The 13,977-nt window shown below is 48.8% G+C and overlaps 1 long non-coding RNA gene and 1 other non-coding gene across 4 annotated transcripts in view; one reads left to right on the forward strand and one right to left on the reverse strand.

Moving 5' to 3' along the window:
* Window positions 1-7,621: 7,621 nt before the first annotated feature.
* LOC123480849 (uncharacterized) overlaps window positions 7,622-13,977 on the reverse strand; it is a 31,964-nt gene continuing 25,608 nt past the window's right edge. The window contains exons 3-7 of one of the 3 annotated variants that reach the window (XR_008427445.1): window positions 13,729-13,826; window positions 12,681-12,802; window positions 12,408-12,515; window positions 11,461-11,582; window positions 7,622-8,167 (exon numbers count right to left, since the gene is read on the reverse strand). This is a non-coding gene — a long non-coding RNA (uncharacterized lncRNA). The remainder of the gene's footprint in view (window positions 8,168-11,460; window positions 11,583-12,407; window positions 12,516-12,680; window positions 12,803-13,728; window positions 13,827-13,977) is intronic. The other 2 variants (XR_008427448.1, XR_008427446.1) reach the window with 2 other exon arrangements.
* On the forward strand, window positions 11,288-11,434 carry LOC112315071 (U4 spliceosomal RNA). Its single transcript, XR_002975839.2, has one exon. It is a non-coding gene; the product is annotated as a U4 spliceosomal RNA (small nuclear RNA).

Genomic DNA, 13,977 nt, shown 5'->3' on the forward strand with positions numbered 1-13,977 from the left:
CCTGAAAGAAAGCTATCGTTACATTCCGTATTTCACCAGGAAGGAGACTGAAGCAGACAGGGTGAGTGACCAGCCCAAAGGCACACAGCACAGGGTCATGTTTTTGACAACCTCTCTGTCCAGCCTCCTTGAGGAAGGGCCAGGAACCCAAATGGACCCGATGCACCCCAATAAACAGACTGCTGCCAGAGAGGGCACCATGCCACTAGCCAGATCCTTTGCCAGGGGGAGCGGCTCCTCCCCCATGTACTCCACAGCCTGAAGCCATTACCACCCACAGGTCACCTGATCAGATACCTAGGAGTCTCCCTCAGCCACCCCTAAGCCTGGCAATGCTTCCTCCACGGTCATAAGTATCTCCAGGCTCAGTCCCTTTCTCTCCAACTCCTCCCCTCACTACCAAATGAGTGACCTGGGGCAAGTCACTTGACTTCGCTGTGCCTCGGTTTCCCCATCTGTAAAGTGGAGGTAATGATAGGCCTATTTCATAGAGTCATCATAAGATCAAAGTGAGGTCTTTTTTTTTTTTTTAATTAACACACACACACACATTAATATATCAGGGTCTGCCCTGGTCCCAGCCCTGAGTAAGAGTTCGATGTTACTTCACTATGGCAACTAGCGCCTGCCTCCGGAGCCCACACAGTGGATGGCATACCAGACGCCCCACAGCAAGTGGCTGGCAGGCCCAAGATGGTTTCGTGGGTGGTCCAGTCATGTCCCTCCCCAGCCAAAGGCCCTGTGCCTGCTGGCTTCTGCACGAGCCAAGAATGAGGCACAAACTCCTCAAGCTGACTGAGGAACCTGTGCTAACGGCCCCACCCCCTCCTGCCCACTGTGCTCCCTCACCCTCCAGAGAGCTCTGACACCAAACCCTGTCCTGCCTCAGGCGCTTTGCACCAGCTGCTGCCCGCCCAGAATGTTCTTCCTCCAACACCCCCTGCAGCCCTCAGGCTTCAGCTCTGGGCCCAGGTGGAACTCCTCTTGCAGCATCCCTGCCTCCCCTTCCCAGGTCCCAGCATGTGGCTCTTCTCTTTCCTGGCAATTTAGATTTGCTTGTTTTCTGACTGTCCCCTCACTAGAATGTCTGCTCGTGGTGCTCCTGGCTGGATGGCCCAAGACTTAGCACAGCACCGGTGCCTGGCGGCACTCCACAAATGTCTGTGCAGTGACCGAATGCATGAATCAGTGAGCGAACAAATGAGCAAGTGGGGTCTCATCCTGGTGCTCGGTTTGCACCTGGGAAACCGAAGCTGAGATGAGGTGGCTTCACAGGCCACATACATCAAGTGGGTGGAGGCACCTATACAACTGAGGTTATTACTATGAAATACTTTCTAAGCACAAAGGGAAACATGCAATGCAGACAAAGCTCTAGAAAGCTACCTCTTTGATTTGCCAACTGCCCTGGTGGCACAGGGAGCGGAAGCCTCCCCCGACCACAGCCCTTCCTCAGAGCCATGGTTACCCTGTACACAGCACCAGAAGGAGGGACTGGCTTCAAGATCTTTTCACTCCATGCTGGGATGGGGGTCATGATGCCCCCTTTGGCAGTTCACAAGGACGGTCCACTCCGTTGTATGGGAAATCTCATCAAAACTGCTGAGTTACAGCCGAGGGGTAGAATGGGTCAATCATAAGCCTGACATCACGACACCCATTCCAAACTCAGTCCCAGCCCTGTTTTCCCCTCCCCACACAGCTCAGCTGTATTCAAGTCTGCTTACTGGCAAGACACTGCTGAGGAGGACGGAAGCAAGCAAGCCCCGAGAGAGGAGGGAGCTGGTTTGTGGTGGGTGGCCTGGACCGATGTCCTATGTGTGGGGGAGAGAACTGCGTCATGGTTCCAAGAATAGCCAGGCCCATGGGGTGAGTACATTGTGCTGGGTCCCCGTTTATCCTTACCCACACCCCTGTGAAACAGACAGAACTGTTATCTCCATTTCACAGATGAGGAAGCAAGGCTCAGAGAGGTTGAGGGTTTTGCCCTGGGTCACACAGATGGCCAGAATTACCTGGGGCTGGGACTCCAGCCCCTCCCCCGCAGCAGGTAGTAAACGACCTTCTGCCACATGTCAAGTACTTAGGACAATTTTCTACAACAAACTTAGGAGCTACACACTGTGTTTAGCCCCTTTTACGGATGAGAAAATTGGGGCTTGGATAAAGACACTTGTCCAGAATCTACAGTTGGGGGCTGGCAGAGGCAGGATTAGAGCCCAGTGAGTCTGCAGTGTTTGAGTGCTTCCCTCTGCACTCAGCGCCCGCTGTGTCATCTCGGACCAATGGCCAAACTCTTGGTTTCTGTACAGTTGGGCAGGGGGCAGGTAAAGTGACCTCCAGGACAGGAACACAGGGCTGCAGCTAACCTGCCCCCAACCACACAGAGTCCTCGCCTCTCGCCCTCTACTCTACTGCCCTCCTACTCCTGGGCCCCTCTATCAGACGAGCCCCCAAAAGAATGGCCTGTGTCTGCATGAATTAGAACAGAAATGGAACACAAGGGACATTTGCTAGTGACATCCTAGGGAATTTGTGGCTTGGGAGGAGCTGAGGGTTGGTTGCCCTCCCCATTTAGGATCTAGGACAGAAAAGTTGTCCTAGATTCACCCCCAAGTGACTCACCCCTGTCACCTGCTGGTGGGTGGGTGAGCTTCCAGTCAAGTGCACCTCTCACTGCCCCTGAGAGGCCATCTGGTCACCCAGGCCCTCAGGCCATTCTCCACCTTCCTAGCTCTGCTCTCCATCAGCTAAGCCCACCTCCTTTCTCAAACCCCATGGAGGAAGGGAGAAGATGGGATGTTTCTCCCACCTGCCTCTTTCCGTGTCTCCTCCTTGGTCCAGCCCAGGCCTCTGGCTCGCCCAGCACTGGTGTAACTGGTCGCCCAAGTTAAAGCCCCTCTATTCACATGTACAGTCTCCAGCCTTGGCCACGTGGAGGCCCCACCCACAGGAGCCTCTTTTAGAGAGCGGCCAGAGCTGGAATGAGGCACTGAGGCTAAGGGATAAATAGGCAGCCTGGAGGCAGCTGGGAACACAGCCAGGGAACCCAGACAACTACTCTAAGCAAAAGAAAGCAGACAATGTACATGCGGAATATTGGCAACAGACATAAGCAAGGCAGATACAGGAATCTGTGTAACGGCAGAGCACAGGGCAGAAATAAAAAGGTCCTGATTTCTCATCAGCCAGACATGGCCACCTGGAGGCCAAGTGTGTGACTTTTAAAGAAATATTCTGAAAAGGGCCTGGCTCAACAGGGAGCCTAGGAGTCTTTTTTAAACAGCTTTATCAAGATATAATTCACATACCAGGCAATTCACCCATTAAAGTGTACAGTTCACTGGTTTTGAGTAAAGTCACTGATGTGTGTAACCATCCCCACAGTCAATTTTAGAGCATTTTCACCATCTCAGAAGGAAACTCTTTAGCTATCATGTGCCTCGTCTTCATCGCCACTCCCGCGCCTTGAGTAGCCACTAGTCTGATTTTCTGTCTCTACACATTCACCTCTTCCGGACCTGTCACATAAATGGAATTGTGCAATTTGGGTGCTGGTCTCAGAAGGTGTTGGGGGATGATGTTGGGCAGGTAAAGCAATATGATGCCTACTGTAGGACCCTGCCTGCCAACTCAGATGGCCTGGGGCTCTAGATCACCCCCTTCATACCTCCAAGATGCTGCAAGGTCTCTAGGGAAGGGGTCTTCCTGGGCCAAGAGTCAGTCAGCCCAGAATTCCGGGTTCTAATTCTCTGAGCTCATCAGTCCTGCTGGGGAAGCTCAATTTCAAGGTGAGGACAGAATATGGGAGCAGGAATGAACCACCTGGGTCATTGGCTTGTGCACATAATCTCATGTAGACACGGACATGTGCACACATCCATACAAGCTGAGCACATACACCGTATTTTCAGACCATATGATGCATCTAGGTTTTAGAGGAGGAAAATAGAAAAAAAATTTTGAGGCAAAAATGTGGTAAAATATTTAATAACATAAATAACATAATTTTCACCAATGTAAATGTAAGCAACATTCAGACTATAAAATGCACCCCCATTTCCCTCCCAAATTGGGGGAAAATGTGCATCTTATAGTCTGAAAAAAAATGGTACATGTGTGCAGGGGACATACATGAACAGGGTTGTGCAGGCAGGGAGGAAAGGGATCATTCAGGACTCTGAGCAGCAAGAGACAAAAATGCAACTCAAGCCAATGCAGACATTAAAAGGGAATCTGTCAACTTAAGTTTCGGAGATGGATGGTGAGGTCCAAAACCAGGCATCAGAAGCCACCAGGATTCTCTCTCAGTTCTCATATGTTTCTCTCTGTGAATTGGCTCCACACAGCCAAACCATCTGGCAGCCCCACCTAGGCTCATGTCTTCCCACACTTATGCCAGCTCCAACTGGCAAAAATCCCATGGAAGGCTTCTGATTGGCCCATCTTGAGTCACATGTGTGCATCTCTGTACCAATCACTATATCCCAAAGAAGTAGAGTAGCAAGGATTAGTGCCATATGGGAAATTACTGTGAGCTAAAAAGCCACCCCAGTTTGGGTGGGGGTATGATTTGTACAACTAAGCCTCTCAGATTTTTCATCTGCAAAGTAGAAGAAACAATCAAACTTGCCTCAGACATGCTTGTGGAGTCAAGATGAATTAGAATGTACAAAACAAAACATTTAGCACAACGTCTAGCCCCTAGTCATACCAAGTGTTACCTACTGTTGAATATTACTATTACTACAACTTCCACAGTCAGAGAGCAGTGCGGGGAGGCACGTATTATCTCATTCTGCAGAGGAGGAAAGTGAGGGAGAAAATGCCACACACTCAATAAGAATCATCAGGCAATAACTTCGTGGAAATTGCCTCAGGGGGCTGAGAAAACCATGTAGTATGCAAGTCAAATCTACCTGTCACCAGAGTAGAAGTCTGAACATTTATGCCCACTGTTTCTTGGTCTCAGTCACCAAGAAAAATACAGCTGGGTCAAGCGCTGAACAGAACAAGGCTCCACTCAGACAGAGACAGGACAAGTCAGCTTCCGCAGTGGGCATCAGATCCTCATGGCCTGGGGGTCCCTCTCGGCAGCCAACGCAGAGCCATTGGCCCGCACACACACACACCTCCTGTGTCACAGGAAGAAGGACCTCATCCCCTCCCCACAGGGGACAGACATATCAGTGGGATTGGCCAGGTGCCACATGACGCACATGCACACTTCCGCAGAACAAAGGAGCACACATCTAGTCTGAAGCAGGGGAACATACGCCACACAAGGCAGTAACCCAGCATAAGTCTGCCAGGCTCCTATCTCCCGGTAAGAAAGCGGTCCAGGCTGAAGGCCCATTCTTATGCAGATGATAGGGGTGGAAAGACTGCGTGCTCCAGACTGCCCATCCCAGCATAAAGCAGGCAGATTAAGCCCAAAGATCTACAGCTGGAGGGAAACTAAGAGGTTATCTTAATCCAGGGTTTCTCAGCCTCAGCCATCTTGACATTTGGAGTTGAATAATTCTTTGCGATGGGGGCTGTTCTGTGCACCGTAGGACATTTAGCAGCATCTCTGGCCTCCACCTCTAGATGCCAGTAGCACTCGTGCCTCTCCCAGTTGTGACAACTAAAAAAGTCTCCTGGGCAGTAAAGTCTGTTGAGAACAACTGATCTACATAACATCTGTCAAATTGCAGATAAGGGAATGAAGGCCTAAGGACGTTAAAGAATCAGAACTAGTTTGGATCCCTGCCACTACTGTTATCATCTTCCTTGTAAGCACGCAGAATCTGAAGTTCAGAGAGGTCTAGTGACTTGCCCCAGGCCGCACAGCAGGTAAGTGGACATCAGAGGGACATCTGACCCTCCCCTCAAGGGACCTCCTCTACGGAAGATGAACTTCACTAAGGGAGTTTTGATAAACAGACAACAAATGCTGGCAAATTGTTTTCTTACCTCTGTTTATGTCTATGTCAATTGCAAACATCTGTGTGTTTCTGCTGGCGTCTGCTGGGCTCCTTCCAGTTCCTGCGGCCTGTCAGCTGAGGGCGGAATGTCAGGCTCCAAGCTAATGGGCCACCTTTGGCCTATATTATCCTAGGTCTCACTGGGTAGGTGGCCCTGGTGAATATATGACCATCTGTCACAATAAAATCATAAGCTGTTGTAGCCAAATATACCCTAATTCAGAATGTACCTGTGTTCTCCGAGTGGCAAACTGAGGCCCAGAGAGGGGGAGCACCTTGCTTAAATTTGCACGGGGAGCTGGGGCACAGCCAGAAGGAGGACTAGCTGTGCTTGTTGCTTGTTTGCTTTTCTTTTAACAACTTTATAGAAATATAACTCACCATACCACACATACAATTCACCCACTTACTGTACATAACTCAATGGCTTTTAGTCTATTCACAGAGTTGTGCGACCATCGTCACCATCAATTTCAGAACATTTTCATTACCTTTCCCAAAAACCCGTGCTCAGCTATCACCCCATCACCGCCATTCCCTCCAATTCCCCCAGCCCCTGGCAAACACTGATTTCTATCTTTATAGATTTGCCTTTTCTGAATATTTCATATAAATGGACTCACATGATATGTGACCTTTAGTGACCAGTTTCGTTCACTTAGCATAGTGTTTTCAGAATTCATCCAACCATATTACAAGTTATCAGTACTTCATTCCTCCTTAAGGCTGAATGATATTCCATTGAGGGGACCACATTCTGTTTGTCTGTTCATTTGTTAATGGACATTTCCGTCATTAGCACATGCGTGTTTTCTTATATCCTGCTGTTTGAGAGCTTCTTGTGTGCCAGGCTGCACACGTGACTTGCAGATAGCTCACACGGCCCTGTAGGAGGCAAAATTGTCCCCACTTCACAGTAGGGAAACTGAGGCTCAGAGGAGCGAAGGGACCATCTCAAGGATCCAGTCTAGACCTACTCCCAGAGATCTCAAACTAGCAACCCGAGGGCCACACGGAACACACTGTCCTTGGTTTGGACTGAAAAGCATTTCACAGTTGCCTGAGTCAGCTGCCTACATTTGAAACTTGGGAGTTGTGTTTAAAAAAAAAAAAACAAATTTCTAGCTTCTCTTGAAAAAATCATTGAACATCAGAAGATCTGGCCACACAGGGCCTAACTTCCCCTCTCCAGGAGGCTAGGGACGGCTCCTGAGGGCTGCTGCCATCCCGTAGGACAGACCTGCATGCTCTCCTGCCCCCAGGCCCACCTGCTTGGTTAGGATGAACTCCCCAGCTTGCCTAGGTCTGTCTGAGTTTTCAAACTGAAGGTCCGGTGTCCAGGAAACCCTTCGTCCCAGGCAAAGCAGAATGGGTGGTCACCCTGTTGGCCCAAAGCCTCACCGCCTGCCACCCTCGCTGCCCTCAGCACTGCTCCCCTTGCACCTTTCTCTGTAGGGTCACCCTTCTGCTTTCGTTGCGTGTCTGGTGTTCTTGGCCACGGTCTTCTCAAACCATTTCTCGCTCTGCCCACATTCTGCAGGGCTAATATCAGCCCCAAACTTCTCATGGTGACACTGGAAAAGACACCGGCATTCAGGCTGCTTGTCGCTACCAAACCCAATAAGCAGAGACAGCGACCGAATCTTTATGGGCACTTTATTCGGGTGGCCAGCGATCTGAGAAGATGGTGGGTTTGTACCCTAACAGACCATCTTGTCTTTTCTTTCCAGGGCAAGGTTTTTATAGCAGGGAATAAACAAGGTGTGGTGAGGGGTTTGAAATTCAGGGAGGATTAGGTGAAAGAAGCTGCAACATTACTGTCCTGGGCAGTTAGCTGTTCCCAGGGGCCAGTGGTCCAGGGGCCTGTCTCCCTGGAACACAAAGGCCCCGGTGCCTCCAGGTGTCCCCAGGTGGTTATCTTTAGCAGTGCCCCAGGAGGTCAGCTGTTTTCCCAGGAGCCAGGATGGGCCTTATCTTTAGCTTCGGAAACAAAAGCTTTAATATATGCATTACTTGCTAGACTTATAACATTTTACCTTAAGCTAAAGTTTTCCACCTCTTGAGTCCCCTATCAATGGGTCCTTCGCAAGATGGGAAAAAGGAAGAGTCTGAAGTCTTTGTTAACCCAGTCTCACTCCATTCCAACGCTTCATCCCTCATCCCGAGATGGAGGCCCTCCTCCTTCTGGTCGGACGTCTTTCCTGGGATCAAACAATGGGGAGGGAAGGTGGCTTGGTGAGGTTTTTAATGTCTTCATTAGTTAAAATAAAAAGTTAGCAATCTTATGTCCACCCTCATAAATTCCAAACAAGCTTTAAATTTTAGAATAGTTTTAGATTTAGGGGCACATTGGGACAGCAGCACAGAGTTCCATGCACCACACACACCCGGCTTCCCCTGTTATTATCACCTCGCATGGGTGACGCATTTGCCACAGTCAGTGAACCGACACTGACACATTATTATTAACTGAGGTCTGAGCTTTGTTCGCATGTCCTTGGTTTTTCCCTAGTGCCTTTTTCTGTTTCCCTAATGTGATGTGGTGTCCCTTCTAGGACACCACATCACATTAAATTGTCCTGTCTCCTTAGGCTCCTCTGGGCTGTGACAATTCCTCAGACTTTCCTTGTCTTTGATGACCTTGACAGCTCGGAGAAGTATTTGTCATATATTCTGTAGAATGTGCATCAAGTGGGCTTTGTCTGATGTCTTTCTGCTGATTAGACCGGGGCGGCACGTTTTAGGAGGAACAGCACCGAGGTGAAGGGCCGTTGTCACCGTAATCACAGCAAGGGCGTGTGCCCTGGGATTGCCCTGTCACTGCTAGCCTTGCCCTTGATCACCTGGATGACGAAGGTGAATTACTTGGAATTCTTCTATGTGGAAGATTTACCCCTCCCACAATTAAAAAAATGTATTAACAGCAAAGCCCTAACTTCTGGCCGTCACCCCTGAAGACTCTAGATGTCCTAATGGGGTCTTCTCAAAGGCCCCATTAGGACATCTAGAGGAGAGATGGAGGAGAGAAGGCTGGAGGAGAGAAACCCCTCCGTATGCCAGGCCTTGGAGCACATTTTCATGTCATGCAAGAGGCTGCTTTCTGACAAAATGGGTCTCAGCCTTCCCAATTTAGAGAGGAGGCTCTGAGAGGAAGAGTGATGGGCCCCAGGTCACACTGTGTGAGTGGCAGTGGTAGGGTCCTCACCCACCTCCCCATGCCCCCACTAAGCTGTGCTTGCTAAAGCTAACTGCTGGCCAGGAAGCTGGGTGATTATACCAGCCTGGAGCCTCCACCCTCTCCCCAGGGGGTACCACCAACCCTTGGGGGAAAATTCCACAGGGTGGAACTTCACAGGGCTCTCACTCTTGCTCTGGAAACCTCCAGTTAGAAAATTAAAAAGGTCAGGAGATGGGAGGCATGATACCCTGGTCAGAAGGGTGCCACCTGGCTTCAGCTCTTCCTTACCACTCCTTATACAGGGCGTGGTGGGTGCCCACCCACAGGGCCAAGCCCGGACATTGCACTGGGGAGTCGGCTCATCCTTGGCCACGGCCCTGAAGCTCACCGCCCAGTCTCTTGCCTCCCAGCAGGGCTGGACTGGGCATTGGTGAAACCAGGGGCCTACTCCCATGGGGCAGTCGGGGGTCCTGGACCCCACTCTTGACCTTCACATTCTCTGTAGTGTCCTTATACCTGAGAAATGCTGCTGAGGTTCCTGGGCAGGAGCACAGGACTGGGTGGGGTGGGACGAGGTACTGATTCACCCCCTTGGGAGAACACTTTCTGCTCTCCGGCCTTTGGGCACTCCTCCAGAGAGTGAGGGTTAAGAGCTGATTCCCTGGGTCTTCCCCACCCGGCTCACACCTGGGCGGGCTCTGTTCACAAGGCTTCCAGGTGCCCGTTGCCTGTGACAGCAGTGCCCCCTTCTGGCCGGGTGCCCCCTGTCCTCCGTGGTGCGTCCCGTGTTCTCTGCCTCCCACTGTAGGTCATTCCAGGAAGGGCAGTTTGATTGAAAGCCACCAAGAGGGAGATCAAAACTAGGTTTCTAGACTTGGGCACTCCTGGGTTCCGATCTCATCTCTACCACCCACTAATGAAACCTTAAGCGTGACACCGAACCCCTCAAAACTTAACCCAATGCCTTGTAATTTGTAAAATGCATATAACATATTTTTTATATTTTGGGTTGAAGCATAAAATCCTTACCAAAAAAATAAAGGTACACATCTTAAGTGCACACCTCAACGAATCCTCACAAAAAAAACACACTTGTGAACTACCCAAGGCAAAAACTAAAGCACTATCAGCACCCCAGAAAACCTCACACTGCTCACACCCTAGTCACTGCTCCCTCCTTCCTCCCCAAATGCATCCACTCGCCTAAATCCTAACGCTGCATGCAATGCGTGTAATGCCTTCCTCGAAGAACCATGATAAGGATTAGATGGGGTAAATTATAGGAAAGCGCTCAGTACATGGGCTCTGATATCCTTTTCTCTTTCACTCTCCCCACTCTGGTCAATAGTGGCAGAGCGTCCTTTATCAGAGCCATGTTTCTGAGTGATGGAGAATGACTGGCAAGATAAACAAGTGAGCAACACATCTGTGCCTCTCTGTGGTAACATTGCCCAGGAACTTACGGCCCTCCAGCCTTGTCCATTCCACATCCTCAATGCTGTCATTTCCACCCACCATCCCTGCTGGGCCAGGTCCTAAGCCTCTCTCTCCAATCACAGCCTAGACCTTCACATGGCCGTGTCTACTCCCATTCCAGCCTCCAAACGGCTGCCAGGGCTCTCTTTCCAAACGCATATCTCAGGAGTCCATCTTTTGCTTCCGACACTCAGTGGATCCCTATCCCCCTCAGGTAAAGTCACACCCTTCACAGCATTTAAAACCTTTAACTTCACACTGTTACGATGGCATATATATATACATATATATATACATATATATATATTTTTTTGTTTAATTTAAAGATAGCAAGTGTTGGCCAGGATGTGGAGAAAAGGGAACCCTCGGGCACTGTTGGTAGCACTGTAATTGGTGCAGCCACTGTGGAAAACTGTGCAGTGGTTCCTCAAAAAATTAAAAATAGCGCTACCATAAGATCCAGTAATGCCACTTTTGGGCATATATCTGAAGGGAATAAAATCACTATCGTGAAGAAATACTTGTACATCTGTGTTCACTGCAGCATTATTCACAATAGTCAAGACATGGAAAAATGTAAGTGCCCATGGATGGGTGAGTGGAGAAAGAAAATGTGGTGTATACCTATAGTGGAATATTACTCAGCCATAAAAAGAAAAATATCTCCAGCTTTGTGCAGTGGCAGGATTGTAGCCAATGAGGTTTGTCTGAGGTGCGATTATTGCTAATAGAAAAGAAAAACAAAACTCTGCCATTTGCCACAGCACGGACGGGCCTGAGGGCACTATGCTAAGTACAGGAAGTCCCACAGAGAAACACAAACGCTGTCATCTCACTTACGTGTGGGCTCTACAAGAGCTGAGCTCAGATGCAGGGAATCTGTTCTCCTGGTGATTGCCGGCGGAGCGGGGGAGGAGAGGGGTGTGAGTAGGTGAAGGTGGTCAAAAGGTACAAATGTCCAGCTATGAGATAAATAAATCATGGGGGTGTAATGCACAGCATGGTGATTATAGTTAACACCGTACAGTAGATCTGCAAGGTGCTAAGAAAGTACATCTTAAAAGTTCTCAGCACAATAGAAAAATCTGTAACTATATAAGGTGATAGCTGTTAACTGAACTTACTGCGGTGATCGTTTCGCAATGCACACAACATCAGGTCACTACAGGGCACACCGGAAACGAACCCGATGTCACGTGTCAGTCGTATCTCAAACAAGCTGGCGAGCAGTGGGGAACAAACCTTTTAGGCCTAGGCTCTGCCCTGTCTCTGATCCAATCATTTAACATTTCCTTTTCTATCCTGGGCTCCTGCATATTAAATTCATGGTAACCCAGCATGCCAAGACAAAAAAAAAAAATGGCCCAAATGAAAGAACAGATCAAAGCTCCAGAAAAAATACAACTAAGCAACAAAGAGAGAGCCAAACTATCAGACATGCAGTTCAAAACACTGGTAATTAGGAAGCTCACAGACTTGATTGAATACGGCCACAAATTAGAGGGGAAAATGAAGGCTATGCTAAGTGAAATAAAGGAAAATGTACAGGGAACCAACAGGAAAGGGAAGGAAACCAGGACTCAAATCAATGGTGTGGACCAGAAGGAAGAAAGAAACATCCAACCAGAAAAGAATGAAGAAACAAGAATTCGGAAAAATGAGGAGAGGCTTAGGAACCTCCAGGACATCTTGAAACGTTCCAACATCCGAATTATAGGGGTTCCAGAAGGAAGAGGAGGAGCAAGAAATGGAAAACTTATTTGAACAAATAATGAAGGAGAACTTACCCAATCTGGCAAAGGAAATAGACTTCCAGGAAGTCCAGGAAGCTCAGAGAGTCCCAAAGAAGTTGGACCCAAGGAGGAACACGCCAAGGCACATCGTAATTACATTACCTAAGATTAAACATAAGGAGAGACTCTTAGAAGCAGCAAGAGAAAAGGGGACAGTTACTTACAAAGGACTTCCCATAAGACTGGCAGCTGATTTCTCAAAAGAGACCTTACAGGCAAGAAAGGGCTGGAAAGAAGTATTCAAAGTCATGAAAGGCAAGGACTTACATCCAAGATTGCTCTATCCAGTGAAGCTATCATTTAGAATGGAAGGGCAGATAAAGTGCTTTCCAGGTAAGGTCAAGTTAAAGGAGTTCATCATCACTGAGCCCTTATGTTAAGGGACTTATCTAAGAAAAAGAAGATAAAAAATATGAACAGTAAAATGACAACAAACTCACAGTTATTAACAACCACACCTAAAATGAAAACAAAAACAAACTAAGCAAACAATTAGAACAGGAACAGAATCCCAGAAATGGAGATCACATGGAAGGTTATCAAGAGGGGAGTGGGAGGGGGAGAGAGGGGGAAAGGTACAGGGAATAAGGAGCATAAATGGTAGGTAGCAAATAGATAGGGGGAGGGTAAGAATAGTATAGGAAATGTAGAAGCCAAAGAACTTATATATATGACCCATGGACATGAACTAAAGGGGGGGAATGTGGGTGGGAGGGGGTGTATAGGGTGGAGGGGAATAAAGGGGGGGAATGGGACAACTGTAATGAAATAAAAATTTTAAAAAATTAAAATAAAATAAATTTACTGTAACCCTCTGCACCTCCTCACCATAGGGTGATTCTGGCACCTGGGCCTTTGCCTATGCTGTTTCTGCTGTTGAAAGACCTTGCCTGTACTTCTGTCCACTGTCTGTCTTTCAGGATGCAGCTCAAATGTCCTCACCACTGAAAAACCTGTTCTCCTTCCCACTGCCTGTCCAGCCCAAAGAAGAGTGGGTCCCTCCTTCCCTTGTCCTTCAGGTCTCTGCTCAGCTCCACCCCCTCCAGGAAGCCATCTCTGACCACCTCCTCACCACAAGGTCCTGGGCTGGGATAGGCTGCCTTTGACCTGTCTGCCCCTAGGGACTGTGAGCTCTGTGTGTCAGGGTCTGAGTACTCAGGTATCCCCAGTGCCTAATCAGGACCCCACATAGAGAAAGAAGTCAGCAGGGGTTTGGTGGCTGGATGAATGAACAAGCGAATGAACAAATGAAGGAAGGAACTGGGACAAGCAGGTTAGACCTGGTGATCACAGAGGGTTCCTGAGTGCTACTTACAGGGCCTCTTGGCTTCATGGAAAGTGAGAAGGCCTTTGTTCTGATATAGATCTTGGCTCCTTCCACCCCACCTAAGCTTCGGTTTCTCCATATGCCAGCTTGGGAGAATAGAAACACATTTACCGGGTGGTTGGTTGTAAGGACTGAGTAGGATTAATCCTTGGGTATTACTAGTCCAAGGTCCCACAGCCTGGACCTTGAGATCCTGATGTCAAAGCTCACAGGCCATTTAAGTGTTGCTTTCGTAAT

This window comes from Desmodus rotundus, chromosome 1 (genome assembly GCF_022682495.2).
Source record: "Desmodus rotundus isolate HL8 chromosome 1, HLdesRot8A.1, whole genome shotgun sequence".
Classification (NCBI taxonomy): domain Eukaryota; kingdom Metazoa; phylum Chordata; class Mammalia; order Chiroptera; family Phyllostomidae; genus Desmodus; species Desmodus rotundus.